General features: G+C 43.5%; 1 protein-coding gene across 1 annotated transcript in view; it reads right to left on the bottom strand.

Annotated features, from left to right (window-relative positions):
- Positions 1-13,181, bottom strand: part of gpr158a (G protein-coupled receptor 158a) — a 454,718-nt gene that overhangs the window by 135,526 nt on the left and 306,011 nt on the right. The window lies entirely within an intron of this gene.

Raw genomic sequence — 13,181 nt, 5'->3', positions numbered from 1 at the left:
GCAATGTTTTGATTTTAAAATTCATAGCCTCGTTTTCAAATCCCTTCATGGCCTTGCCCCACCCTATCTCTGTTGTCCCATCTAACCCTATAACCTTCTGAGATCTCTGTTCTCATCTCATCCTGGCTTCCTGAACATCCTTGATTTGAACTGTTTTACCATTGGTGGCTGTTCCTTAAGTTACCTCAGCCCCAAGCTTTGGAATTCCCTTCCTAAACCTCTCCATCTTTTGAATTCTCTTTCCTCCTTTTAGACACTCCTTAAAACCTACCTCTATCGCAAACAATTTGACCCAACATCACCTGGTGTGGTTCACTATCAAATTTTGCTTCCTAACTCCTCCAGTGAAACGCCTTGAGATGTTTTATTAAATTAAATTAAAGAGGTTATCTAAATGTAAGTAGTTGCTATGAAAGTATTAGTCAAGGCCCTGAACTAAGGAAGCAAGCAGAAAATGCATTCAATGTTTTGGCATCAGCTACTTCCTGTGGTAATGAATTCCACAGGCTCACTTTTTGGGTGAAGAAATGTCTCCTCGCCTCCTAAATGGTCTACACTGAATTCTCAGATTGTGACCTCTGGTTCTGGACTCCCCCACCGTCGGGAATATCCTCCCTGCATCTATCCTGTCTGGTCCTGTTAGAATTTTATAAGTCTCTATGTGATCCCCCCGATTCATCTGAACTCCAGTGAAAACATTCCTAACCTGGTCAATCTCTCCTCATATATCAGTCCCACCGTCCCTGGAATCAGCCTGGTAAATCTTTGCTGCATTCCCTCGAGGGCAAGAATATCCATCCTCAGAAAAGGAGATCAAAACAGCACACAATACTCTGGTGTGGCCTCACCAGGGCCCTGTATAATTATACAACACATCCCTGCTCCTGTACTCGAAACCTCTCACAATGAAGGCCAACATGCCTTCTTTACTGCCTGCTGCACCTGCATGCTTACCATCAGTGAGTGGTACACAAGGACATCCAAGTCCTGCTACACACTCTCCTCTCCCAATTTACAGCCATTCAGATAGTAATCTGCCTTCTTGTTTTTGCTTCCAAAGTGAATAATCTCACAATTATCCAAATTATACTGCATCTGCCGTTGATTATCCTATTCACCCAACCTGTCCAGATCATTCTGAAGGATCTCTGCATCCTCATCATAGTCCACCCTCCCACCCAACTTGGTATCATCTGCAAACTTTGAGATGTTACATTTTGTTCCCTCATCCAAATCATTAATTTATATTGTGAATAGCTGAGGTCCCAGCATCGATCCCTGTGGCACCCCACTAGTTACTGCCTGCCAATTTGAAAAGCACCCATTAGTTTCTACTCTTTGCTTCCTTTCTGCCAATCAGTTTTCTATCAATCTCAATACACTTCTCCCAATCCCACACGCTTTAATCTTGCACGATAATCTCTTGTGCGGGACTTTGTCAAACACTTTCTGAAAGTCCAAATATACCACATCTACTGGTTCCCCTTTGTCAACTAGTTACATCTTAAAAGAATTCCAACAGATTTGTCAAGCATGATTTCCCTTCATAAATCCATGCTGACTCTGTCTGATCCTGCCACTGCTTCCTAAATGCTCTGCTATAAAGTTCTTGATAATGGATTCGAGAACTTTCCCCACTACCAATGTTAAGCTTACTGATCTATAATTCCCTGCTTTCTGTCTACTTCTCTTTGGTGACAATGAATGACTTTTTACAGCGGCATGGTGGCACAATGGTTATCACTGCTGCCTCACAGCACTAGGAACCCAGATTTCATTCCAACCTTAGGTGACTGTGACTGCGCGTTCTCCCTGTGTCTGTGTGGTTTTCTTCCGAGTGCTCCGATTTCCCCCCACAGTCCAAAGATGTGCAGATTAGGTGAATGGGCCAAGCTAAATGCCCCTTAGTGTCCAAAAGATGTGTAGGTTAGGGGCATTAGAAGGGTAAATGTGTGGGGATACAGGGACAAGGGCGGGGGGGTGGGGATGGACCTGTTAAAGATGCTATCGGAGAGCGTGTACAGATTCAATGGGTTGAATGCCTTTTTCTGCAGTTTAGGGATTCTATAATTTTATGCTTCTATGATATGATTAAGCTTGTCTTCAGCTTAAATCCTGCCTGAAAGTGCAATTCAGTGCAGCGTTTAACACGAGTGAGGAAAAAATGAACATCGGCTGTTCATATAAAATGATTTCTTACGCAATTCTTTAAGTATTTAAGTATTATGGGGCAGCAGGGTGGCACAGTCATTAACACTGCTGCCTCACAGCACCAGGGACCTGGATTTGATTCCCAGCTTGGGTCACTGTCTGTGTGGAGTTTGCATGTCTACGTGGGTTTCCTCCGGGTACTCCAGTTTCCTCCCACGGTCTGAAAGACGTGCTGGTTAGGTGCATTGACCCGAACAGGCGCCAGAGTGTGGCGAGTAAGGAATTTTCACAGTAACTTCACTGCAGTGTTAATGTAAGCCTTACTTGTGACTAATAAATAAACTTTTTAACTTTTTACTTTTAAGTATTTCGCAGGACAGCACAGTTAAAGGCAGTAGTTCGGCAAAGAGATTTATGCTTCCAGCCTCCTCCAAGCACTTTGCCACAATATCACCTTGCTGTCCGGAATAAAAGAGATGCTCCAGGCGATGTGGTGTGCAAGTTACATCTCAGCATTAGTCAATATTTTTCCAAAAAAGGTTGGTCAGGCAATGAACATATTTTGATGACTTTTAAAAGGAAAAAATGTGGACCTGGATAGCAGAATGGAAGTAACTCATTTTAAAGAAAATTAACAGTGGAGGGTGGTAGCTGCCTGGAATAAAATCAATTTGATACACTCAGGAGAAAACAGGAGTGGAAGAAATAAGGTTCTTGAAACCAATATATTCGTTTGTGAATACCACACAGCACTCAAACCATGTAGCTTTCCTGTTTTGTGCTGAATTTTATCCTTATACTTTCTTCAAAGACCTTTCAAACCAACTCTGCACGCCCTACTGGGGGCAGGGGGGGAAGGAACGTGGAGCAATTTGACTTTCAGCTCACTGCTGCGAGCACCCCAGAGTACGAGGATCTTTTAAACTATTCGGTGGCGTCACAAGGGAAGTACTCACCCTGCTTAGCAAGCGGAAGCTGGTACTGTTCCCTGCTGCTTTGAGAGGCCTTGCCAAAGAGAAACCATCAGCAAATTGCAGCAGTAATTTCCTGCTCACAACAGGCTGTGAGCTCAGTGGTAATTGACCCCTCAGGAATTTATTTGCATTTCTGCCTCAGCTGGGGCCCTTCCCAGACTCAGAATAGGATCTCTGCCTGGTTACAGCAGACATCATCAGGCCCCAGTGGATGTGTCGCGATGAGCTCAGTGAGATTCACAGGGCAATAAGTAATTCCTGCAGGAACATCCGCAAGATTAAGCTGAAGGAGGTGAAACTAAGGTGGCACTAACATGTGCCCAGCCGTGTAAATTATTGAGAGCACGTGTGAGGTGGAAAACTGTTGGGATGACAGGGCCTTCAAACGGATCATATCTCAACTGCATTGCTCCCTCGAGAGTGCTGTTGGTGCAGAATTTCAAACATAGCTTGTTTTGCTTTTAGGCAATGCCATACTTTGAAGATGATGATTTTGGACACTGTTCTGTAGTGCCAAAATTGTCCACACTGAGCTGAAATGAGCGAGTGCGGAATGGGCCACAATGTGGGGAGCTATCGTAAACCCCGCTGGAGTGAGCCACCTTGGCGGGGATGGGGGGATAGAGGTTAGCAAGCCCAGAGACTGCAGTCCTGGCCCCGGTAATGATATTAAAATTGTATGGTAATAAAATTATCATAATTTATGCAGTTCCACGCTGACTTCTGGTGTGGAGCTGATGGTGCCGGAAATCCGGCTACTGGAGCCTGGCGGAGCCATGGCACCCAGTGGGGAGCTTGTGAAATGACCTCTACTCGAATCTCCTGGTCTGGTTGCGCTACGAAAGCAGCACAGAGGGATGGGAGAATTGCCCTCGGTATTGTTGTAATAAAAAGGTAGATTATTTTTTGAAACACCCGCAGGAAAAAGAGCCAGCGTGATTTAATTCAGTTTTTATGCAGATGTTTTTGGGAGAATCGCCACCCATTGCCTTTAAAAATCAAGCTCACAATTGCCAGCCAATATTAGCACAATCAAAGTTCATTACTGAGCAGCATGTGATAAATTAATACCATATGGTCAGCTCTCTCATCACATCTCACAGCAATATTACAACCAGAAAAGTTTTCTGTGACATTTTCACCCAAAGAATGAAGGAACTGATAGTTGGTACTTCTGGAAAAATAGTACAGATTGCAAAACTGAAAGCCGCCAAACTATAAAATAACGTGAAAGCTAACGTCATACACAGCAGACATTCTGGAAGGAAATTGGAAATGTTTGAACGGAATGAAAATATTTATGAGGCGTTATTCTAATTAGCTGCAACTTCTCATTAGATTCAACACTCTGTTTAATTATAATAGGCCCCAAATAAACCTACCGAATACTCCATGTGTCAGAATGTTATTATCTAGCGCTAATTAACTTTTAGGACATTATCTAAAATTAATTATCGAAGTTAGACTCAATTTGCATCTGCAATGTCAAGACTTTTAAGTTGTATTGGCAGATACAGAGGGGAGATGGTCACAGAGTGGTAATGTCACTAACCTAAATCATTCAGAGAGACCAGGCGAATGCTCTGGGGATATGAGTTCAAATCCCACGAGATAAGAACATAAGAACATAAGAAATAGGAGCAGGAGTAGGCCATCTAGCCCTTCGAGCCTGCCCCGCCATTCAATAAGATCATGGCTGATCTGTCGTGGCTCAGTTCCACATTCCCGCCCTCTCCCCATAACCCTTAATCCCCTCTCTTATCAAAAACCCATCAACCCGCGTCTTAAAAATATTTAGCGAGGCAGCCTCCACCACTTCAACGGGCAGAGAATTCCAGAGATTCACCACCCTTTGAGTGAAGAAGTTCCTCCTCAACTCTGTTCTAAACTGCACCCCCTTTATCTTGAGGCTGTGCCCCCTGGTCCTACTGTCTTTTTTGAGCGGGAAGAGTCTCTCCACCTCTATCCTATCCATCCCATTCATCATCTTATACGTCTCAATGAGATCTCCCCTCATTCTTCTAAACTCTAATGAGTACAAGCCTAGTTTATTCAGCCTCTCCTCATAACTCAACCCCCTCAACTCTGGTATCAGCCTAGTAAACCTCCTCTGCACTTCCTCCAAGGCCAAAATATCTTTGCGCAGGTGCGGCGCCCAAAACTGCACACAGTACTCCAGCTGCGGCCTCACCAATGCCCTATACAGCTGCAGCAAGACCTCCCTACTTTTATATTCAATCCCCCTCGCTATGAAGGCCAGCATCCCATTCGCCTTCCTGACCACCTGCTGCACCTGCAAGCTGGGTTTTTGCGACTCATGCACAAGGACCCCGAGGTCCCTCTGCACCGTCGCCTGCTGCAGTTTTTCGCCCCGTAAGTAATAGTCCTTCCTACCATTCTTCCTACCAAAGTGGACCACCTCACACTTGCCAACATTAAATTCCATTTGCCATTTCCTGGCCCATTCGCCCAGCCTATCTAGATCCTTCTGCAGACTCTCCACACCCTCCGCACAATTTGCCGTTCCCCCAGTCTTGGTGTCATCAGCAAATTTCGACACCCTACACTCGGTTCCCTCCTCCAGATCATCTATATAAATGGTAAAAAGCTGAGGCCCCAGCACCGACCCCTGGGGCACTCCACTAGTCACCATCCGCCAATCCGAATAGCACCCGTTGACCCCCACTCTCTGCCTCCTATTTGACAACCAATCCTCTATCCACGCTAACACCCTACTCCAACTCCATGTCCCCGGACCTTCTGCAATAACATCTTATGAGGTACTTTGTCAAACGCCTTCTGAAAATCCAGAAAGACCACATCCACCAGCTCTCCTCTATCCACTGCCCTAGACACATCCTCATAGAACTCCAGTAAATTTGTCAGACGCGACTTCCCTTTAATGAAACCGTGCTGCGTCTGCTCTATCAAGCAATTCCCTTCAAGATGCCTCGCAATTTCCTCCTTAATGACGGATTCTAACATTTTACCTACCACAGACGTTAGCAGCTAGTGAAATTTGAATTCCATTAATTAATCATTAATTAATAAAAATCTGGAATTGAAAGCTAGCCTCAGGAGTGTTGACTATGACAGCTATCACCTTTCTTTTGTAAAAGCCCATCTGGATCACTATGTCCTTTAGGAAGGGAAATCTGCTAATCTTAACTGACATGGCCCACATGTGACTCCAGCGCCACAGAAATGTGACCGATTCTTAACAGCTCTCTATCCATCCACTCATTGTATCAAAACATTAGAGAAAAGTTCATAGTATCCATAGAGTCCTACAGTGCAGAAGAGGCCATTCAGCACTGAAGAGTCTGCACTGACCAAATCCCACCAGGTTCTATCCCCATAACTCTATGCATTTACCCTAGTTAGTCCCCCTGACACTACAGGCAATTTAGCACGGTCAATTCACCTAACTTGCACATCTTTGGACTGTGGGAGAAAAAGTACGCAGACATGGGAAGAACAAACTCCACACAGATAGTGACCCAAGCCAGGAATCGAACCCTGGTGCTGTGGGATAGCAGTGCTAACCACTGAGTCACTGTGCCACCCTGCCACCCACTCAGAACAATTTCAGAAATTCCTCCCTGAATATAGCTCTGTTGTCCTCTATTGTTAGGTCATCAAGCTTTTGTAGAAGGCTTAGTCCTGAACATATTTCCCTGCTAAGCAGAGAAATGTGCTGGTTCAGTAAGATGTGAAGAATTTAATGAGCTTTTTTATATTCATGCCTAATGGTTGTAATGACCTGATCGTTCACTTTGAGGTGTTTGCACTCCCCCTACACCAACCCCCCCCACCCCCCTGAACCCATCTTCAACCCAGTTCTTGTAACTTTATTTTAGATGATTAGATTTCTACTTCCTTAAACCAGTTCTGAAGCTGGTCAAATTGGTCCGATCAGACTGTGACCCCCCCCCCCCCCCCCCCCCCCCCCACCCCGCCCCAACAACCTTCCAATCCTACAGATCAGAACTGCAAACTGGGATCTTTCATTTCTCTGAGGAAATTTTCAGGAAATGCTTATTTTCAATTTCTTTGACTTTGAAGTCTAAGGGAAAGCGGCGGCCTATTGGTATTGTTGCTGGACTAGTAATCCAAAGACCCAGGGAAATAATTTGCGGACCCAAGTTCAAATCCCACCACAGCACACAGTGACATTTGAATTCAATAAAAATCTGGAGCTAAAAGTCTAATGATGACCATGAAACCATTATTGATTGTTGTAAAAACCCATCTGGTTCACTAATGTTCTTTGGGGAAAGAAATCTGCCATCCTTACCTGGTCTGGCCTACATGTGACTCCACAGCCACAGCAATGTGGTTGACTCTTAACTGCCCTCAAGGATGGGCAATAAATGCGATCCAGGCCACATCCCATAACTGAGTAAAAAAATTGTTGGAAGCTTTTCCCAACTTTCTTCCTTTAAATTGCGCATGAGATGTAGAGAATTGTTTAAAATGTGTGTTTTGCCACAGAGAAAGTGTTTAGCTACATTTACTGGACAGTCTTCATAGCAATGTTGCCGTTTGCATTAGGTAGAAGGGTTCTTGGCATCACTTTGACGGTTTTGGGACGGGCTTTTTTGTGAGTTTTTTAGCGGACAGGATTCCCAACTATGGGCCTGTATACTGGATCGGCCCCTCCTGAGCGGAGGCACTTACAATGTGATCTTCGGCAAATACAAGACATTGCCATCCCCGATAAATAAGGAAACACAATGATGACTTTCTTCTAATAATTCATCGCTGAACAAGGAAACCACAGAAGGAAATTATGTGAATGTTAATCATGTCCTAATATTTTATAATCCCATTTTCTTCCAGTAAAATTGAACAATTAAAAATGAGTACATTGTAAGGTCATCCTTATGCACCTTGTACAAAGTCCATGGGATTCAAACTCTGCTCTTTTTAACAGTGCACTGCTTAACGCATCTGTGTCAAATTCCTGTGTGTAATCCTCTCATGAAGTCACTAACCTGCTTATTTTCACTGGGTTAACAACTTTATAAAGTAGCACTCAGAAGAAGTTGATGTGAAAGCACTAACGATACCATACGGAGCAATTTGAAGCCCTATATGCCCAGTCCTGTCAAGGACATGATCACAGTTTATCTCTTTTACAGTTGTCCCCACAATATATTATTTTGTTAAGTGAAAAACAATTCACGTGACTGCAGCAGCAAAACAAACAGACTCTAAAATGTTGGTCCCAAGGATCTGTCCTGGGAGAGGATTGTTTTAAACAAATAGACTATCGGCAACTGTAGGTAACTAAAAGGCTTCCTATGTTCTACAAAGATAAGCGCAGCTCACAAAATGATCTCAAGAGAAAATCAAGAAGAATAAAGAAGAAATGAGAAATGTTGAAATGTTACTGGAGTGAGTGGGAGTTTGGAATTTGATTGAATGAGTCAAGTGAGTAAAGCCTGGGAACTACAAACCAGTGAGCCTAATATCTGTAGTGGGTAAATTCTAACAAGGTGTTCTGAAAATTAGGATCTACAGGCATTTAGAGACACAAGGACTGATTGGGGACAGTCAGCATGGCGTTGTGAGTGGAAAATTGTCTCTCACAAATTTGATTGCGTTTTTTGAAGGGGTAACCAAGAAGGTTGATGAGGGCAGTGCAGTCGATGTTGTCTACATGGACTTTAGCAAAGCCTGTGACAAGGTACCGCATGGTAGGTTCTTGTATAAAGTTAAATCTCACAGGATCCAGGGTGAGGTAGCCGACTGGATACAAGCACAGCTGGAAAATCTTGCCCTTAGTCTTTTTCTTTATCTATCCAGCTCCATTAACTTTGTCAGAATGCATTTGATGAATGCATTTTGAAATCCTCACTAATTTTATCTTGTTTTGTGGATTCTATGGGTTTGCCAGTAACTCAAGGATTTGGGTAAAGCTGTTTCCATAGGGAGGAATTTAACTCCCAGATGGGATGTTCCAGAGAGTCATTCAGCTGATAATAAGGACCAGCACAAACTATGTATGAGATGATAGTTGGATGGGAAATGGTTTGTTTGATTGCAGCTTAGCGGTTTAATGAGAGCTGGACTGGTTGACCATCATCACTTTTGCTGGGGTGGCAAAAGTGTGCAGAGGTGATGAAATGTCTGGGCATTGGCCTGATGTGCTGCTTTCTTCAGTTTGCCTGCCTCCCTCTAAAGCCACTCCCGCATAGCTGGGAGAATTCTGACCTTAATCTGCTTTTTATTGATTGACTCTAGCTGTTCTGAACTCTCAGCTCATTGCTAAAACTGGGATCTCCACAGGACCTCCATAGCAAACTGATAGTATTTGCATATCGATCTCAGCTGCAGTACTGGGACTAACTCAGCACGGACTCAAATCGAACAAATAACATTAACATTAGACTACCAGAGATAACGTACTAATAAGATGTTAACATATCCCTGCAACTCTTGTACTCTATCTAAAGTCATCACATTAAGAACTACACTGTTTCTGATACAAAAAGTAGCTGCTAACAGGAAAACAAATCAGGAAAAATAGGAAAAATTTGTAGAGCATTATTTTAATGGTGTTAAATTGGAAAATGTTGACGTATAAAAGGACCTGGGTTTCCTTGCACAATAAGCAAGCATGTAGGTGTATCAAGCAGTTAGGGAAGGCAAATGGTATGTTGGGCATCATTGCAAGCGGTGCCCCACAAGGCTGTGTCCTTACTATACTCCTTATAGACTTACGCCCATTTGGCCAAATTCCCATGCAACTCAATTTTCAAGTTTGCTGATGACACCACCAGGCTGGGTCAGATCTCAAACAATGATGAGGCGGAGTACAGGAAAGACATAGAGAATCTGGTGAACTGGTGCAGTGACAATAATCTCTCCTTCAATGTCAGCAAAACAAAGGAGATAGCCATCGACTTTAGGAAGCATAGTGAAGGACATGCCCCTGTTTACATCAATGGAGATGAAGTGGAAATGATCGAGAGCATCAAATTTCGAGGGGTCCAGATCACCAACAACCTGTCCTGGTCCCTCCATGCCAATATTATAGTTAAGAAAACCCACTAGTGCCTCTACTTTTTCAGGAGGCTAAGGACGTTTGGCATATCAGCTACAAGTCTCACCGTCTTTTACAGATGCACCATAGAAAGCATTCTTTCTGGTTGTATCTCAGCTTGGTATGGCTCCTGCTCTGCCCAAGACAGCAAGAAACTACAAAAGATCGTGAATGAAACCCAGTCCGTCATGCAAACCAGCCTCCCACCCACTGACTCTGTCTACACTTCCCGCTGCCTCACAAAAGCAACCAACATAATTAAGGGCCCCATGCAGCCTGGATATGCTCTCTTCCACCTTCTTCTGTCAGGAAAAAGTTACAAATGTTTGAGGTCATGTATGAACTGACGCTTCCCTGCTACCATCAGACTTTTGAATGGACATACCTCACACTAATTTGATCTTTCTCTATACCCTAGCTATGACTGTAACACTGCAATCTGCACCCTCTTCTTTCCTTCTCCATGAACAGTATGCTTTGTCTGCATTGTGCACAAGGAACAATACCTTCCACTGTTTACAAATACATGTGACAATAATAAATCAAATCAAATCAAATCTAAGTACTTGAGTACAGACACAAGGTGGTCTTCCTACAGTTGTACAGGGCTTTGGTAATAACACACCTGGAGTATCGTGTGCAATTTTTGTCTCTTTACCTAAGAAAACCTTTACTTGCCATGGAAGACGTGCAGTGAATGTTCACCAGACTGACTCTGTGGATGGCAAGATTGTCATATGAGGAAAGATTGAATGAACTGGGTTTACGTTCACCGGAATTTAGAAGAATGAGAGAGGATCTTTTTAAAATGTATAATATTCTGACAGGGCATCACAGCCTGGATGCAGGGTTGATCTTTCCTCTTGCTGGAGTTGTCTCTAACAGGGGGTTGTAGCCTCAGCGTAAGGAGTAGGCAATTTAGGACTGAGCAGGAACTGCTTCGCTCACAGCTAAACCAGTGAAATTCTCTGCCACACAAGGCTGTGGGAACCAAGTCGCTGTATATACTTAAGCAGGAAATAGATGGACTCCTAGACTCAAAAGATGTCAAGGGCTTTGACGAGAGTGTGTGAGCATTGCATTGAGATAGAGGATCAGCCATGTTCTACTGAATGACAGAGCAGGCTCAACAGGCTACTCCTGCTTCTATTGTCTGTATTTCTATGTTTCTATCTGATAAAAATGTTTGGATAAAGCTGAAGAACACAGAAGAACAGTCCAGATATAGGCAGAAAAGGGGATGAGAAAAGAGTATTGCAGGAGAAACCCTAAAACCGTTAAAATGACAGTAGAGAGGAGACCATTCAATCCGTCATATTCGTACTGATATTTTGCCAGGAATATTCAAACCAAAATTCAAAACTGCTCTTCTCTCTCCATCACCACCCCACCTCCTCCCACACCCCCACCCCAACTCCCCATCTGCATGACCCATCCTCTTGCCGTCTTTCAGATGAAATGTTACAGTCACAGAAAGTCAACATTGACTTTGTGAAATTAAATTTGTAGCTCCTTAGATCTATAAACATGTACAGAATCCAGTGGAGTTGAATTGATTGTTCTGTTTGCCTGCATTAATGGATTGATGTGATAATCTGAACTGATTATGAGCATCATACGTGTGACTGTTTATGAATAGAGCTGATAATGAATTCACATCAAAAGGGGATATTGTCACTGGATGGAGCATAACATTCATTCACTGTGTTTTAACAGCAGGCTTACAACCCAGTTCTAATGTGTAAACCTGTTTATTCTGAGTGAAAAAATAACAAGAGAATAAAAATATATCATGCAGAAGACAGGCAGATATAATGTCAAAAACTGTAAAGAAGATGAAAGAATCATGGCTTTCTGTAGGCATCAGGGTAGAGAGGAGATAATGGGCTGGAACTTCCTCGGAATGGCAATCAATGTCAGATTGTTATTCCGCTCCTAGTTATTTACCTGAAATCCAAACTGTGCAACGTTCCCCCAGGGCCTAGTGTCAAAGGGCAAATCAGTCGATTAGTAGAAATATGCGCCCCATTCTTACAGCACCATCTGCTGTGAAGCAGGTAAGTTTAAGGTCGACTGATGCTTCAAGGTGTTTGGCAGGCTAAGGAGAAGGTAAGCGTATAAGATAAATGGGAGGATTTGATGAGGGCAGGTTTCGGGATGGGCCTAAGGGGCCAAGGATTGAGCTTCGGTGAGGTTTCAGGTTTCAGTTAGTGGGGTGGGGGCGGTGGGTAAGTGACATTGGGCTTTGACAGTGGGTGTTTGGGTCTAAGGGGAATACTCAGGTATGCACCTTCCACAAGTCCTTTCAGGGATTGGGGTTGTACTTAGGACCTGTCAGTTCTGTCAAAATGTGACAATTGTTTCGTACCCAAGTAATCCTGGAGAAGCTCTTTGATGCTGTATATTTTGGGCTTGGCTAGCAGATTTTTCAGGCATGCTGCCTTGGGAGCAAATGTGATCATCAACTCAACAACTCTACCTGCTAGTTCCAGATTTTACCCTTTTCTCTACACCTGCTGACAAAGTAGTCTATGGATTCTCCAGGCTGTTGCCAAAATCACATGAATTCTAGGTGAGGAATACAGAAGTTTAACCTGATTCTGAACTTTCAATGCAGTCCATATCTTTTGTCTAGACCTTAGCTCTTACAAAGAACAAAGAAAATTACAGCACAGGAACAGACCCTTCGGCCCTCCACACCCAACTGAATTAAAATTCCAAACCTTTCCAGGGACCATATCCCTCTATTCCCATCCTATTCACGTATTTGTCAAGATTCCCTTAAAAGTCACTACCGTATCTGCTTCCACTACCTCCCCTGGCAGCGAGTTCCAGGGACCCACCACCTTCTGTGTAAAAAACTTGCCTTATACATCTTCTTTAGAACTTGCCCTTTGCACCTTAAACCTATGCCCTTAGTAATTGACTCTTCCACTCTGGTAAAAAGCTTCTGATAATTCTAATGCGTTCAGCCTGTGCAGACCTTCATTGCTAATTACTAGGTG

Source organism: Carcharhinus amblyrhynchos, chromosome 2 (assembly GCF_965287045.1).
Source record: "Carcharhinus amblyrhynchos chromosome 2, sCarAmb.v2.hapA, whole genome shotgun sequence".
Taxonomy (NCBI): Eukaryota; Metazoa; Chordata; class Chondrichthyes; order Carcharhiniformes; family Carcharhinidae; genus Carcharhinus; species Carcharhinus amblyrhynchos.
This window is presented reverse-complemented; position numbering and strand designations above follow the sequence as displayed.